The sequence below is a fragment of the Dipodomys ordii genome, unplaced genomic scaffold, assembly GCF_000151885.1.
Source record: "Dipodomys ordii isolate 6190 unplaced genomic scaffold, Dord_2.0 Scaffold59, whole genome shotgun sequence".
NCBI classification, from domain to species: Eukaryota; Metazoa; Chordata; class Mammalia; order Rodentia; family Heteromyidae; genus Dipodomys; species Dipodomys ordii.
In genome coordinates this window covers 744,345-761,405 of record NW_012267275.1, presented here as the reverse complement: position 1 = coordinate 761,405, position 17,061 = coordinate 744,345, and positions in this window count along the sequence as shown.

The following is a 17,061-nucleotide window of genomic DNA, read 5'->3' as shown; positions in this document are numbered from 1 at the left end:
TATAGGTCTGAAAGAGTACTCTATAGGTACAGGGAAATTTCTATAGAAACAGAGTAAGTTAGAGAGAAATCACCATTCAGTTACAAGTTACAAGAAAAGATAATAAAACAACATAAAATAATATTTAATATTGTTTTATCTTCACTAACTTGGATGTTGGTGCTAAGAAAAATATAGAAAACCATACAAAGGATAGTCAACTCTACGTATTCATCAGTGACTGCTAATATATTCACATGTATAAACATGGATGAGAAACAATATGCTATACTAGATATGAAATTACTTTTCTACATCTTCTCATTCAGGTATTTCTTTAAACCGCTGTTCCTAGAGTTGTTTGCAGAACACTTCAAATCAGAGAGATGACCAAATCAAGGCTGAGTTGTAAAATTGTAAAAGCAATGGGGCTTTTAGTTTTTACTGGAGCAATCTTGAAAATAAGTTTAATTTATCTTCATGAAGACAACCATTTATTGGATCACCATCAAGTCTAGAAAACAGTACATTTATCCAGAAAACAGCATGGCACTGCCTACCTGCTCAGGGCTGTTGTGGCTGTTTAGTTTAAGCTTCAAATGTATCAGGCATCATGCCATTATATCTGGTACAGTAGTTGTTAAAATACACAAACAATTGTAATTGAAAGTGGAGTTAAGCATTAAGAGGCAAAAAATACTAATTAGAACTAATTGACAAGTGTTATTGCACTCACCAGGGTAGCTCTTTACATAGGAAAATGATAGTTACATAAATACAGTGATTAATTGTATTTACTTAGCCATGATTTTTCTTCTTGACAGCAAATGGGCTCACTCTTTGGCCACTGAACCCAACTTCAAATGTATGATTGATTTCTAAGCAAACATTTCTGTTTCTCCAGCCAATTTCACTCTTTCATTTATATATGTGTATGTTTTTATGTGTATTATTATTATTATTATTACACAGTACTACATTCTTACATGTATACCTGAGTTTTCACTACCTTCGATATTTGTCTTTAAAATTATTCTCAATCCACTGACACATTCTAAAAAATTACTCCAGGATGGTAAGCCTAATACAAATACTTAAAAAATTGTGATATGAATATTCTTGTAGGAATCTGAAGGAAAACAAGTCTTTAAGTTTGCCAGTCTATTCTGTGCTGCCACCATGACAACCATCATCATGCCGAAAGTATTTTTACCATATTAAAAGCACAGCTGTAAAACCCCTGTGATAGAAGTTTCACTAAAAGTAAAACTAAAGAAAACCCATATGACCATCGCTGGCTCATAACAGGAGAAGCAGGATGGAAAAGTGTGTGAATGTTTGGTCTGATTTAGGCATTCTAGATGGGAGCTGGAAAACAATCAGGTTTGGCAAAGTTTGGAAATCTAGGTTCACTTGGGTTTCTCACTTCAGCTTTAGCCTCCCTACATTCTGGGATTACAGGAATGCACTACTATGCCCTACTTAAGCCTATTTGATCTTAGTTTTCTTGTCTGAACTGAGAGAAATAGAGTGTATGTTTCTAAGGCCTCTTCTTCCTTTGAAAACTTACTTCTTCAAAACTGCTTAAACTCTTTCTGTGGTCAGATAATTAGAATGAAGTCTAGTGAATTTTCATGAAGAGTGATGTAAAAGATGGATTGAATCCCATCTGGTTTCTTGCCTCCTGGGCTTTATGCCTTTCTTGGAGATGGAGTGGGACTCAGAGAAAGTAATATATGTTCAATGGTATTTGTTAAATGAATGCATGAAGTAGTATGTGGATTCCTTAAGTGATTTTCATTGACAATTATTTGCCTAAGTAGAAATATACCCAAGTTTTTGAGACAAAGGTATAAATGTGCTTATTTTTCCTCAAGGACATGAATGTTTTGTTGGTTTAGTTTACGACAAGGTTCCAATAATATTTTTTACTTTGGGGCGGAAGGGGACTTAACTTGGTTTTAGAGTTCATATTGGCCTACTCTTACATTCTCCACTCTCTTCTTCATGAGTGACATTGATTAATATTACCTTTCAAAGGAAGTTACTTACTATTATCAAGTTCACAATTAAGTGACATAAGAAGAAAGATCATGATATACTTCAGGTGTTTAATTCTTCCTATCCAGCCATCTTTTCCCCATTTCCTATGAGCATGCAGCTAACCACGTCACTGAGACTTCTGAATGAACACAGAGGAAAGCAAGTTCATTCAGTACTGGCTAGGGACTGGTTAGACCCAGAGCTCAGTTACAACAATAAGTCATAATTGCATGCACAACATTACAGGATACTAATTTGAGAAAAGAGAAAAGACAATCATATAATTTATAATACACACACACATACACACACACACACACACACACACACGAAGTAAAGACTTTTTCTAAGACTTTTTCTGTAATTACTTTGAAATACAAGTAATATTTTCCAGACATTATAAATGTCCTTGGCTCCCAGACTATTTCTTTTTATACCTTTCCTCATTCCAATATGTACATTGGAAATCCCCCTCTTACTCTCATTAAATATCTGTTTGCAATTTCAAAATTTTATTCTCCCAAGAAGCAGGAGCCTGTACTTCATTCACTTTTAGTAATAACACACAAAAAAGAAATTACTCTTTGATTTATCCTTCCCCAACCTTGCCTCCATTGGTCCTGCTCATCTATGATTCTTTCAATCTGACACAATTCACCTTCATACTCTTGCCTCTTGGTTTGCATGTTCGAAGAAAGAAAGTATGGAAAGAAATTGACAGGACTTCCACGTGCTGTTTAATTGCTGGCTCGCATGCAATAATCTTCTATAATCATTTATTTGAAGGCAAATACATCTATGACCTATTCTTAAGGCAAGGCTGTTTTCTGAACTTAGATCAATGGATGTCACTGAGGGCCATGGCTCAGTTTTAATACACAGTTTCCCAGTGTTTGGTCTCCATAACATGTGATCGATAAATAGTCTGAGTTATCATGAGTCATGTGATTCTCTTCAGCCTAAAAGGTATGATGAAAAAACTAAAACTATGTATGTATATATGTATAATTGTGTCTATATGGCCTTGGGCCATCCTTCTATGTATGTCTCCCTATTTCTCTTAGGTAAACTGTAGTTCAGGAAACAACAATACCGTAAGAATGAGACATGATTATTTTCTTTTAAAAATAATTGATATAATATACAAGATTTTAGATACATACAGTGAAACCAAAGAGGATACTCTGAGGAGAGAAACACAAATGTACCTTTCTTATGTGCTTCTTTATATTTATGGAACATAATATGTATCTAAATGAATTCTAAGATAGAGAAACAAGAGATCTCACAGTATTTTTAAAAATTTTTATCTGCTTGATGATTTGGTCTTCTTTATGTATGTGTATTCAAGTGTATATGTTCAGGAGGGTCAGGGGTAGGAGTAAAGAACTCAAGGAAAAAAAGGGTGGAAAAGTGCCGCAATGGAGCTCACTGGACACTGATGAAAGTGAACTATACAACTCTTGGGTGGATGGACCAGAGAGATTATGAGAGAGTGAGGTAATAGAAGATATGGTATGAAAGGAAATGTAATCCCCTGTATGTCACTTATATAGTAACAATAAAAAATGATTATTCCAGCTGCTAGTGGTTCATACCTGTAATCCTGCCAACTCAGGAGGCTGAGATCTGGCTGGTTCAAAGTCAGCCCTAGGTATGAAAGTCTTTGAGACTCTTAATTAACCACCAGAAAACCAATAACTAGTATATGTCTGGGACAAGTAGAAAAGGTCAGATAAGATGATGGGACACAAATGATTTTTTTCTTCCTTGCTATTGTTTCTAACATATTTATAAGGTACCATGTGTTTGTTTTTGTTGCTTTGTATGTCCCTCCCCCACCGTATCACCCCTGTTTTCACTGTATTTGATGATTGTATAATTTGGGGAGGGGAAGGGAAAAAACAAATTGTTTAAATAGGGATACAGATTGACCCATTGCAACAATGAGATGTACAAAATGCTATGTTGAAAATGAATTTTACAATTTGGGAGGGGGGTAGGGAATGGGTTGTAGCTGAGGAAGTGGGAGGGAAGGGATGCTAGGGGTAAAACAAAGGGGGAGGCAACAATGATGGATAAGAAATGTACTCATTACCTTGCTCATGTAACTGGCACCTTTTTGTACAATATTTTCACAATAAAAAATTAAAACAGAGATGGAACTGTTGTTCAATGTGGTAGTGCACTAATCTTGAGCACAAAAGGTCAAGGACAGTGCCCAAGCCCTGAATTTGAACTCCATGACTGATAATAAGTAAGTGAATGAGTAAATAAATGATTATAGGAGATGGTCCCATGACAGTCTAGATTAGAGATACATGCAATCATGCCTGGCTTGGTCAGACAGGGACTTTCCTTTTTGTCTAAGTCAGCTTCAAACTTCATCTCTGCTACCTGAATATCTGGGATCACTGCACAGGCATGAGCCACTATCTCTATCTTATAACAACAGTTTTATTTGCTCAAAAATCTTACTCCAAAGTATAATCTAGGTAAATTAAACTTTTTTTTTCATATAATTGCCACTGTTTGTCACTACAATTGTTTTGGGGCTGTCCCTCCAATGACGATTTAATTTGCTGTGCTGCAGAGGTGCTCTGATTTAGATGTAGTTTGGCTAAAAAGTTTAATGTGCTATAAGGTTGACCTCTGGAATTTTTATATGAAGAAGACAATCTGTAAGAGAAGTGTCTAGCCTGTCAGGAGTGAATCAAGTCTACTGTGACTGGACAGTTCTTACCAGAGCAAATTTTTATGAAAGGACCCTTCTGCATCGGGCCCTTCCTCTTCCTTCTTATCTACTGTGTTATGCTGTAACCCTGGCTCTTTCAAATGCTGCTGCTATGCCATTTGAATCTGTCAGGCACCAGAATCATAAACAAGGGAACTTTACGAATTACTCAGTCCTTGGTGCTTTGTTGTCCCAACAAAGTTGACTGAGTATTTTTGTTTGTTTATTTGTTTAACTGACAGTTTTGTGAAAAATCTGTAGGACACCATCACTCAGAAATGTTCCTATCATTGAGGGGGTTATACGAGAAGGCCTAGTACATAAAGAGATCTTAAACCAACAAATCAATGATACACTTGAAGCTCCGTGAAAAAGAGCAACAAGACAAACTCCAATCCAGTAGATGGAAAGAAATAATTAATTCAATCAGAATTAAAGGAATTAAGTCCAAAAAAGCATAGAAAGAATAAACAAAACAGAGTTGATTCTTGGAAAAAATTAACAAAAATAAACAGACGTTTAGCAAATCTTACCAAAAAAGGAGAGAACACACCCAAATAAACTCAGAGATTAGAATGGAAACATCACCACAGAAACAACCAAGATTCAGAACGTTATAAGGGAATACTTCTCAAATCTAAACAATTGGAGTATCTGGAAGAAATGGAAGAATTTCTAGCAAATATCATATGCTCAAACTACCAACAAGATTTAAACCAACTAAATAGATTGATAACAGGCATTGAAATAGAAACATCAATAAGAGACCTCCCAACCAAGAAAGCCTAGACCAGATGGATTCACAGTTGAATTCTACAAGGCCTTCAAGGAAAAACTCACACCAATTCTCTAACTCTTCAATGAAATTCAAAGTGAAAGTCCACTACCAAACTCATTCTATGAAACCAGCATAACCCTCACTCCCAAACAGAAAGAGAACTATAGACACATTTCATTGATGAACATCAATGCAAAACTTTTCAACAAAATTCTGGGCAATCCACTTCAAAAATTCATCAAAATAATCATACACTGTGCTCCAACAAGATGCATTCCAGGGATGCAAAGCTGGTTCAAATCTATATAATCATATCAACAAAAGCAAGGTCAAGAACCACATGATCATCTCAATAAATAAAATGGAATTCTATGCTTCCATCAGAAAGAATGACATTGCCCCATTTGTAAGGAAATGGAAGGACTCGGAAAAATTTATATAAGAGCTATATAGATATGACCATATAAAATGATGCTAAGCGAAATGAACTCCAAGATATGGACACAGGGGGCTTTAATTTGTTCTTGTTGTTTTTAATGTACTATGAGATTTTTTTGTTTCTTTTGTATGTTCTTCCCCCTATGGCATATCCCCCTTGTCACTGTATTTAATTTTAGTACCTTGGGTATTGTATATACATTAATCTGAGCTAGGGAAGGGAAGTGGAACAACAAAATGGTGAGACAAAAGACAAAGGGGGAACCTATGCAACAGCAATACTCACAAGAGAATATGTTGGAAATGATCTGTAAAACTTAGGGGCAGGTTGGAAGCGAGGGAATGAGGGAGAAAAATAAGGGAAGAAGTAACTAGGTAGACAAAAAAATGTAACACTACCTTACTTATGTAACTGTAACCCCTCTGTGCATCACCTTGTCAATAAAATTCAAAATAAATAAAATAAAAAAGGAAGAAAAAAGAAAAAATGAGAGAAAAGAACAAAATATTTTAAGTAGTTGTACCAAGGGATTTCAACATGTTCATTTATGTATAATGCACATTGGTCAGTATGATCCCTTCCATACTTCTCCCTCATCTATTCCAGCCCCATCCATCCCCTCAAGTGACCTGGTTCTAAAATGCCCTTTATAGGTAACTATTTCTGGATTGCTTAAGACGAGGTTCCATCCTGCAAAGTCCCACTTGCTATACCTTCTCCTCTCAATTAAGGCCTCTAGATGTACATTGTGCAGGATAGAGAAAGAGCAGAGCTTTCTGGTGTTCATAGCCTTATAAGACTCCTGCAAGTTGTTGGCTACAGTGGGGCAGGATTAACTCTTTCTGCAATGATGACACTCAAGAAGCTGATACAGCTATTTGAACCTCTTATTAGGATGGTACACACCCTTCAGGGTGTTTCAAAATTCTCCAGGTGAGGTGACTTCTGTACTCTGACCCAAGACCTAATCCCTGACCCACCTAATCCCTCTTTAAGAAATGCAGACATTCTTCTGGCCTATCATTCTTCTGCCCCTTAACAGACATATTTGAAGTGGCTTCTTGTGAGGCTTCCCGTCAGGGTAGCAACATCCTCTAGGATGACAGTATAGCACACCCCTATTTCATGTACCCTCAGATTCCCAAGAATTAAGTTGATAAATACTCCACCCTTCCTTTGAGCCTAACCCTGATGAGGTAGGGATGAAAGGTGCTTGAGAATCACAACTTTGAGCTTTCATCATTTTTCTATGTCTCCCCTTTCCCTTCGCTGTAATTGATAAAGACCCAAAAGAGTAATATTGAAATTATGTTTTAAGTTCTTTTTTACTCTAGCATGGTCAAACATATGTTCTTAATCCCTAGCTAGAAAGTGTATAATTTCTGCAGTATGAAAAAAGTATTTTATGAAGCCAGGTGCTGGAGGTTCAAACCTGTAATCCTAGCTACTTAAGGGGTTAAGATCTCTGAGATTTGTGGTTCAAAGCCAGTCCACGTAGGAAAATCCACGAGACTCTTATCTCCAATTAACAACCAGAAAACCAGAAGTGAAGCTGTGGAGTAAAGTAGTAGAGTGCTAGTCTTGAGCAGAAGAGCTCAGGGACAGCACCCAGGCCCTGAGTTCAAACCCCACAACTGAAAAAAATAATTATGATCTGGATTCAGAGAGTTGATTGTATTTACCAAAATGTGTTTTTTTTCTTTCAAAATTTTATCTTTCCTCAAAATACAAAAAGAAACTGACTTTTTTTGGATATTTTGTCAAATAAAGACCTAAATGGACAGACAACATATTCTCAATAAACATACTCTTGTGGTAGAGATTTTTGTACCTTATAATACCTCAGTCAAAACAAAAAGCCAGTTTTGGTTTTGCCTTTGATACATTTTTTTCATGAAAGAGAAAATTCAAATCATCCTCTTTAATCTACATGCTAGGCCTTCTTGTATAACCTCCTCAATGATAGAAAAATCCTACAACTTTTTCAGAAAACTGTCAGTTAAACAACAAGCAAAAAATACCTCAGTCAATTTTGTTGGGACAACAAAGCACCAAGGACTGAGTAATTAGTAAAGTTCCCTTGCTCATGATTCTGGTGCCTGACAGATTCAAATGGCATAGCAGCAGCAGCAGCAACAGCAACAGAATTTTGAAAGAGACAGAGCAACACACAGATAAGAAGGAAGAGGAAGGGCCCTATGAGAAGATCGCTTCAGTTTGTTGATGTAGGAACTCAGAGCTATAACTTTTCTTCTGAGAACTGCCTTTGCTGTGTCCAAGAGGAGCTGGTAATTTGTATGTTCATTTTTATTAAATGTCATGAACATTTGTAGTGCCATGACCCACTGGTGATTCAACAATGTGTTGTTCAGTCTCCATGTGTTACAGAATTTTCTTTGGTTGTTTTTGGTGGTGAATTCTAATTTTATTCCATTGTGGTCTCAGAGAATGCAGGGAATAATTTCAATGTTTCTGAATTTGGACAGATTTGCTTTGAACTCAAAATGTGGTCAATTTTGGAGAATGTTCCATGTGTTGTTGAGAAGAACATTTATTCTGATGATGCTGGGTGCAATATTCTGTAGATACCTGTTAAGTCTAGTTGGTATATTCAGTTGTTTAGATCTGAGATTTCTCTGTTGAGTTTTTGATGGGTTGATCTATCCAGCAGGGAAAGTGGTGTTAAATTTATCAACAATCAATGTATTTAGATCTATGTGTGATTTTAGGGAAAGTAGTATTTCTTGGATAAATTTGGATGCTCCTGTATATTTCATGTATACATATTTAGAATTGTTATATCCCCTGTAGGAGAGATCCCTTTATTAGGATGTAATGTCCTTCTTTATCTCTTCTTGATAATTTTAATATGAAGTCTATTTTATCTGATATTAGGATTGCAACTCCAGCTTGTTTATGGGGGCCATTTGCTTGGTAGATTTTATTCTAGCCTTTCACTTTCAAGAAGTGTTTGTTTTAGTGGGGAAGGTGTGTCTCTTGAAGGCAGCAGATAGAAAGATCTTGCTTTTGATCCAACTAGAGAATCTAGATCGTTTAATTGGAGAGTTAAGTTCATTAATATTGAGAATTAGTGTTGAGAGGTGTTTGGTAGTTCTGCCATATTATCCACCTAGAAGTGGTTGTGCCTACTGGGTTCTTACTATGATTATCAGACTCTCTGTTTGGGACCATTTTTTTTGCCTTTCTTGTGTTCTTGTTGTTTTTTTTATTTTATGTGTAGGCATCATTAAGTATCTTTTGTAATGCTGATTTGTTGGAGATATATTGTTTCAAATTTTCTTTGCTGTGGAAGTTTTTATTTGTCCCTCTCTTATGAAGTAGAGTTTAGCTGGGTACACTATTCTTGGTTGATAGTTGTCTTTACGGCGTGACATACATCCTTCCAGGTTCTTCTTGCTTTCATGGGCTCTGCTGAGAAATCTGTAGTTATTCTGATTGGTTTTCCTTTACAAGCGACTGATCTTTTCTCTCTGTCAGCTTTAAGCATCCTTTCCTTGGTCTCTATTGATCTTGTGCTGATTACAATGTGATGGTGAGATGTCCTGTTCTGGTCTGTTCTATTTGTGGTTCTAAAGGTTTCTTGTATCCAAATGGTTCTATCCTTTTGGATGTTTGAGAAATTCTCTGCTAGGAACCTGTTAAATAAGTTTCCTAGACCATTAGCTTTTTTCTCCAGGCCCCCTCTATACTCATTCGCCTTAAATTAGGCCTTCTGCTGGCATCTTCTGTCTGAGAATGGATCTATCCTATTTCTTGGATTTGTCTCAAATACTTGTCTGTTCTTTCTCTATAATGTCTAGGCTATTTTTAATCCCAGAGATTTGATATGCATGGTCTAACCTACTGTCAAGACTCTCGACTTTGTTTTTTTAATTTCCTTTCCTTCTAATTGGTCAGATTTGTTGGCTTCAATTTCTTTGTTGGAACTTTGTTTTAAAGCTTTTATGGACTTCATTATCTCCTTGATTTGGTAAAAAAATATTTTAATAAAAGACCATTTTAATTACTAGATTGGAGTAGGTCACCATCACTCTTATTCTCTTTTTAAAATTATATTTATGTATTTGTACAAAGGAGCTGCCATTTAACAAAGCAGTTCATGAATGTATTTCAGATATGTTTTGCTTCACAAGGATTCACATCAAAACCTTGTCTGCATTTTCTCTCTTTTCCTCTTCATTTATATACGCTATAACTTGTATTCTTAGGTGGAAAAATTTAATATTGAGTTAGTTATTTAAAAATAAAGCAAAATGTGGTCCCCAGTGGATCACACGTAGAATCCTAGGTACTCAAGAGGCTTACATGCAGAGGATTATGGTTCAAAACCAGCCTTGGCAGAAAAATCAAGGGTCTGTCTCTAAAACAATCAGCAAAAATCTAGGCTCAAGGCATGGCTTAAATGGCAGTGTACCAGATAGCCAAGTGAGCATGGGGTCCTGAGTTGAAACCCCAATTTTAAAAAAAAGAAAAGAACACATTATCTTTGCTTATTGAGAGATATAAGTATATTTTATATCTTGTTAATTTGTTGTTGTTGTTGTTCTTGTTCTTGTTTAGATACTTAGGAAATAGGAAACTCAAAGGGATTGTTTTTATTAATAGGCTGTGGATCTGGTCTCTCATTTCAGAAAAATTCCTGGTCAAGAATACAGGAAAAATGTATATTCAAGATTCAGGACACTGGAATCAAATACAGAGACAACAGGGGTTGTACCATGGGGAAGAACATACAAAGCAACAACAACAAAAAATAGTACATTATAAGTACATTAAAAAGAACAGCAAGAAAGATAAAACATTTTACTAATTGGGGGAGGGGAAGGGAAATAACAAAAATGCTGAAGTAAGGATACAGGATGACCCATTGTAACAATGAGATGTACAAGGCACTATGTTGAAAATGAACTTTACAAATTTGCTGGGGACAGGGAAGGGAGGAGTTGGGGAGGTGGGGAAGAAGGAGATGGTAAGGAATAAACAAAGGAGGGAGTAACAATGCTAGATAGGAAATGGACTAATTACCCTGCTCATGTAACTGTAACCCCTCTTTTTATTATTTATTTATTTATTTACAATGAAATATATTTTAAAAAAGAAAACAGGAAAGATCTGGTGTGATTATGAATAGAAATGAGGTGAAAAAGAATTGCATCTACTTCTCTTCACTTTCAGGGTGCCCAACTCTCAGGGATACAGCAAGCTCCATCTTTATTTTGAAACAAGAGATTAGTCTGAACAGCTGATTTTTATCCCAGTCACTCTACAAACTGTCAGTGTTTGTTTGAAATTTCTTCCTAGTGGGCTGTTTATCATCCTGACTTTCTTTGTTCTTTCGGGCTTTGATCTCTGGACCAGATTCTTGTCCTAAGTAACTCTAGGGGAATTCTAGAACAAGAGCAACACTGTGATTTGATCATCAGATGCACTAGTTTTATTCGTCTTTGCTTCTCCTGGATCTCTTCTCCCCTCCCCGCCCCCTCTCTGTGTGTGTCCCTCTGTTTCTCTTTTTTTCTCTTTCCTATTCTCTTTGGTTTTTTTCATCTTCAGAATGCAGAGTATCAGATAAACAAGTAGATACATCTTCTACAGAATTTGTTTTTTGGATTGATTTTTCTAAGAGTCACAGATTAGAAATAAAAAACTAACTCTAGTTGTACCAAATGAGAGTTGTCTAACAAGAGTTAGACAAAGAAAAGTGGTAAAAAATAATATTCAAGAACTGAGGGACAGTGCCCCAGGCCCAGAGTATAGGCCCTATGACTGATAGAAAGAAAAAAAAGAATGAAAAAAAGAAAAGAAAAATAATATTCAAGCTGGTTTCTGAGTAGTAATCCCAAGAATCAATCATATTTGTTGATTTCAGTGAATCATCCCTGTCTAGACATTTTCATTTCATTGTGTAAAATTCTTAAAAATTGTAGACCATTTTGGCTCACTTGTTTTTAGGATACTCACAGATATTTGGTTATAACTACATTTTTGAATGTATTTAGTAATTTTTCCAGTGTCTTTCACTTTTGAAGATTCTCTTCCTTGAGGGCTATGTCCTTAGTATATTTACTGTGGGTTTTCGTGAATCTGAGTTTGTTACAAAAACTAACCTTAGAATCAATATCTCTTGGAGGGTCTAGAAAATGTAGTTTGAAAACATATTTTAATAGCTACCATATGCTTATATTCTGATATATTAAATGATATAAAATGTGAACTTTACCAGTGAGATGGTTTGAGATAACTAAAATGGCACTGTCAAGGCCAGCACAGTGAAATGATCAGAGATATAAACATGCTTATATAAATTGACTTTTACTTAATAAATACAACATACTTAGTATGCAAATCATGTAAAAATGAAGAGCAGTATGATAACGTAAAGATGAAGACTATGCAGTTGGAAGGATTGAAAATGTATCTAAGGTGTCAGATGGCATCAGTTCTGGGAAACCTTGCTTGCTTTACTGCCCAGGGCATTTGAGTGGAGTCACATTACTTGATAATGGTCTCCCTAGATTACAATAGAGACCTGATGTTAACATGTTCCATACCTAGAGACAAAGCTACTGTCATCTTCTATAGAACAAATATGATGCAAAAGAGCCAGAAGATAGGAATGAATACATCAGCAACACTTTAATGTTTTTTTGGCTGTACTGGGGTTTGAACTCAGAAAATAATGTTTGCTACATAGGAACTTTATAAATTGTGTCTTAATTCCAGTCCTGCAATAACATTTGTATCAAGTTATGTACCCGTTGTACTTTATAAATTGTGTTAGTATATGGAACTAGTTGCTTCATATAAATCTCTAACAACATAAGTCTATTATTACTATGCTCCTAAAGCATCATTATTTATTACTGGCCCCCATATGTTACCCTTTTCCTATAGACTATATTAAAATAAAGATATAGGATATTGTCCAAGTAATTCAGATCATCAGAGATTCACCAGCTGAAGTCATTTTTCATACAGAAAGGAATGAAAGGCAGCACTGGGAATAAGTCTCTGGAACTTAGACTGAAGCTGTGAGTGTACATAGTTTTCACTTGTGATGCAATCATCATTCTTTAAATCTTTGTCATTTTGGAAATTACCAATTTTTCCCTGTAGGAATGTAGTCTCACTAAATTTCTTCGTTACAATTTCAAATCAGATTCCACTAGTCAGTCAACTCAAATGTTGGTAAATGTGTATAATTTATTATCTTTATGTTTCAGCTTACAAGTTAACAGAACACAATGTAACATATTGGTGGCAAAATGTAAAGCTTCATGTAAACAAAAACAAAAGGCAAACAGATGGAAGCAAAACATATAAGGAAGCTATGGGTACAGAAAACATATTTATTTCTTGTTTTCATTTAACAGCAGTATATATTATAAAACTTTTGCCAACTACATAAATTTTGGTCAAAGTTCTGAATATGTGATTTCATTAATTATTCAGACTACTTTTTAGACACTAAGAAAATCTCATAAGCATCTCAAAAAGTTAAAATTATGAACTTTAGGTCTTATATTAGCCCAAGTATGATAATAATGCTCAACTCCTTCTCAAAGAATTCAGCAAAGCTATATACCAGAAGGATCTGAGAGAATGGTTTCGTTCTGAAAAGACTAAGGAGGACCATAGAGGGTGATCCTTGGATAACCCAAGCATTCTGAATTCACTCCAATATTGACCTGCTCTATATAAAGCTTTATATAGAACTTTTTATTGAACCATGCAACTTTACTCAACCTAAAAGGAAGCCCAGGAGGTCTTTTGTCCTTGCACATGAATAAAAATCAGTTTAAAATAGAGCCAAACTGAGATAGTGAATAGCTTCAAAATATACTTGAATTCTAAACCTACTGAATTTACAGGCTACAGCTACATAGCTAAGATGGGATTTAATAGACCCTGCCATCAGCCTATTTTTCAACTGTGAGATTTAGTAGCTATTATGTCATACATATGAAGGATTTAAAAGGATACACTTTAGAAAAACAGGGCATGATTTGGAAATTGGGAAATATGTATTTACTTAGTGCAATCTGTACTATACAACCTTTTTTCCCCTACCACACACACTTTCCTTCTTTGGTCTTTGCATTATATATATATAATTATCTTATCAAAATGTAAGTCCAAGAGAATGGTCTACCCTGTCAATTCTGTTTCTATCTATTCTCCCTGACCAGAATCTAATCTTGGAATTTCCATACACAACATACTTGTAGGAAATCCTGAAATCTGATTTTCTGTAATGCATATATTAGTCTAACTATTTCTGCAATTGCTTGGCAAATTTAGGGAACTGATTCATAGCTACTGATGTTTTACAATAGCCTCACAAAATGCAAGATAACATAATTAAAATCTATCATATGCTCCACATGGCCATTTTTGTAAGCTAAAATTTATTCAGCTAATATTAATCATTTATTCAAATAAGAGTTGAGTTATTAATAAGTACCTGATAGATATCTTTCTAGAATGGATGATAGGGATGAAATTTAATATCCTTAGTCCATAAGCAATGATTTTTGAAAACTTTATTAAATATCCATTATATATTAAGTGATATGTAAGGTAGATTACCTGCTTTTTTCATTCAATTCTCCCAACAGTGTACATTTTCTATTTTACACAAACAAAAACTAATATTTCAATAAACCAAATAAATTGGCTTCCAAAAGCTAAAATATTGATGATGGCCTTTCTGATTTCTAAATTTATGCTAGCAAATTTGCCTAACAGATATACTGTCTGTCCACTTCTGAGTACACTAAAACTTTTCAGGCATGGATCTCTTTCTATCACTTAGATTTTGAAATGTTTCACAGAATAATAGGGTATTCTCTTGAAAAATTAGAAAATATTGCAACAATACACCTACATTTTACATGACAATTGGCTGTAGTTGAATAGCACCTACTTAGTACTGGAGGCTCTGCTCTGAATCTGATGTGATTTCCATTGGCTAATTCCACTTGTTTATGCTATTTACACCACTTCAGTAGGAAATTAAGTTAGAGACACCTGCTTTATTTCATGATTTCTAAATGTTACTCCACTTAATTATAGGAAAAAATATACTAAGACATAATTTACTAGGAAGTTAATAGATTAAAACTGTGGTTTTATTTTGACAGAGCCATAGAAAGATGAGGTCTACAAAAAGGGCCACAAGAACTTCCTATTGTAGAACTCTAATATCAGGCAACCTATCTAGCATATATTAAAAGTGACCAACTTCAAAAATAACATTGAACTTGTATAAATTAACAAATTAGTTATTAGATATAATGGAAGAGAAAGTTAGTGTTCTAGAAGATATATGTGAGGAAATTACCCAAAATAAGACATTGAGAAAAATAACATAAATAGTATGAAAAGAATTAGAGACTTGGGATACCAATTGAGAAAAGTTCATTATATGTTCAGAGCTGTTCTCACCAAGACAATGAAAAAAGAGGAAATATTACAAGTAGTAAGTTCAAAAAAGTTTTCTTGAAGGGAAGAACATGTACATGTATAATTTGTAGACCTAGTGAATCAAAATCATGACAGATATGTAGAAGCCCAACACTAAGATATATAGGAGATAAGCTGTATAAAAAATGGAAATAGAAAAGATAAAATATGTACAAATAGATAATTTTTCCTCAGAAAGCAGGGGATTCATGTTCTTTAATCACCTACACATTTTATTGCTGATGTTGTTATCACTTTATCTGAATTTATATGCCTAGTCAACTCATCATTCCAAAATTAGAACAAAACAAAAAGTTACAAATGTGAGAGACTGAGTCTATATAGCATAGAAACCTTAAAAATTTAAAAAATAGAACACTTCAGTAAGAAGGAAAGTAAAAACAAAATGTCTGGAGAAAATGAAAGTAGTGATGACAGAATTTAGTAGGTACATATTGGCAAGCATTTCAAAAGGAACGCATGCTTTTGCTAGGTGGGACATTAAATAAAGGAATGCAAAACAGTATTGTTTGAAGGTAGAAAGAGATGATTGCATTCAGTTTTCCAAATTCTGGTAACATTAATAAAGAACTTATACTTTTAATATCATGTATTACTTGTATAAGACATTGCTTCATTATGACACATTCACACACATATAATATGCTTTGATCATATACATTCCCTCACTACTCTCTTTTCTCTCATCCAGATTTTTTTTTTTTTTTTTGGTCCGGTAGTGGGGCCTGAACTCTGGGCCTGGGCGCTGTCCCTCAGCTCTTCAGCTCAAGGCTAGCGCTTACCACTTGAGCCACAGCGCCACTTCTGGCTTTTTTCTTTTTGCTTATGTGGTGCTGAGGAATCGAACCCAGGGCCTCAGGCATGCAAGGCAAGCGCTCTTCCACTGAGCCACCTTCCCAACCCATCATCCAGATTTTTGATTCAAATTATTCTGATTCCATGTTTGTTTTAAAACTAGAATTTACATTTAAGAGAAAAATGCAGTATTTGTCTTTCTGATTTTTGTCTTATTTTGCTTAATATAATGGTCCAGTTACATTCATTTCTCTACAAAACACAATTTTATCTTTTGGGTATATGCATAGGAGTGCATAGCAGACTCATATGCAGATCTTTTTTAAGGAACCTCCATCCTTATTAACCTAGTAGCTAGTATAATTTACATTTCTACTAACAGTATATACATATTCCTTTTTCTTTCTTTATATATCTTTATATGTATTTAGTCATACAAAAGAGCTTCCATTCAAAAAAGTAGTTTACAAATAAAATGCATCTTCATTAATGTCAACATTCAGCATTGTCACTCACCCCTCCCAACCTAAGCCTTTCCTCAATTTTCTTAATTTTGTAGGCTATACATTGATTTTTTTTTACTGTACTATTTGTTGTTTTTGTTTTTTGATGATTGCCATCTGACATTGAGATGGCATCTCAATGAAATTTTGTTTTACATTTCCCTGATATCTAAAATGTTGAATAGTTTTTGATGTGATTATTGGCCATTTGTACTCCTTTTGAGATGCATATATTAAATTTATTTGAATTATTATTATTATTAGGTATAGGAGTTTTTTAAAATAT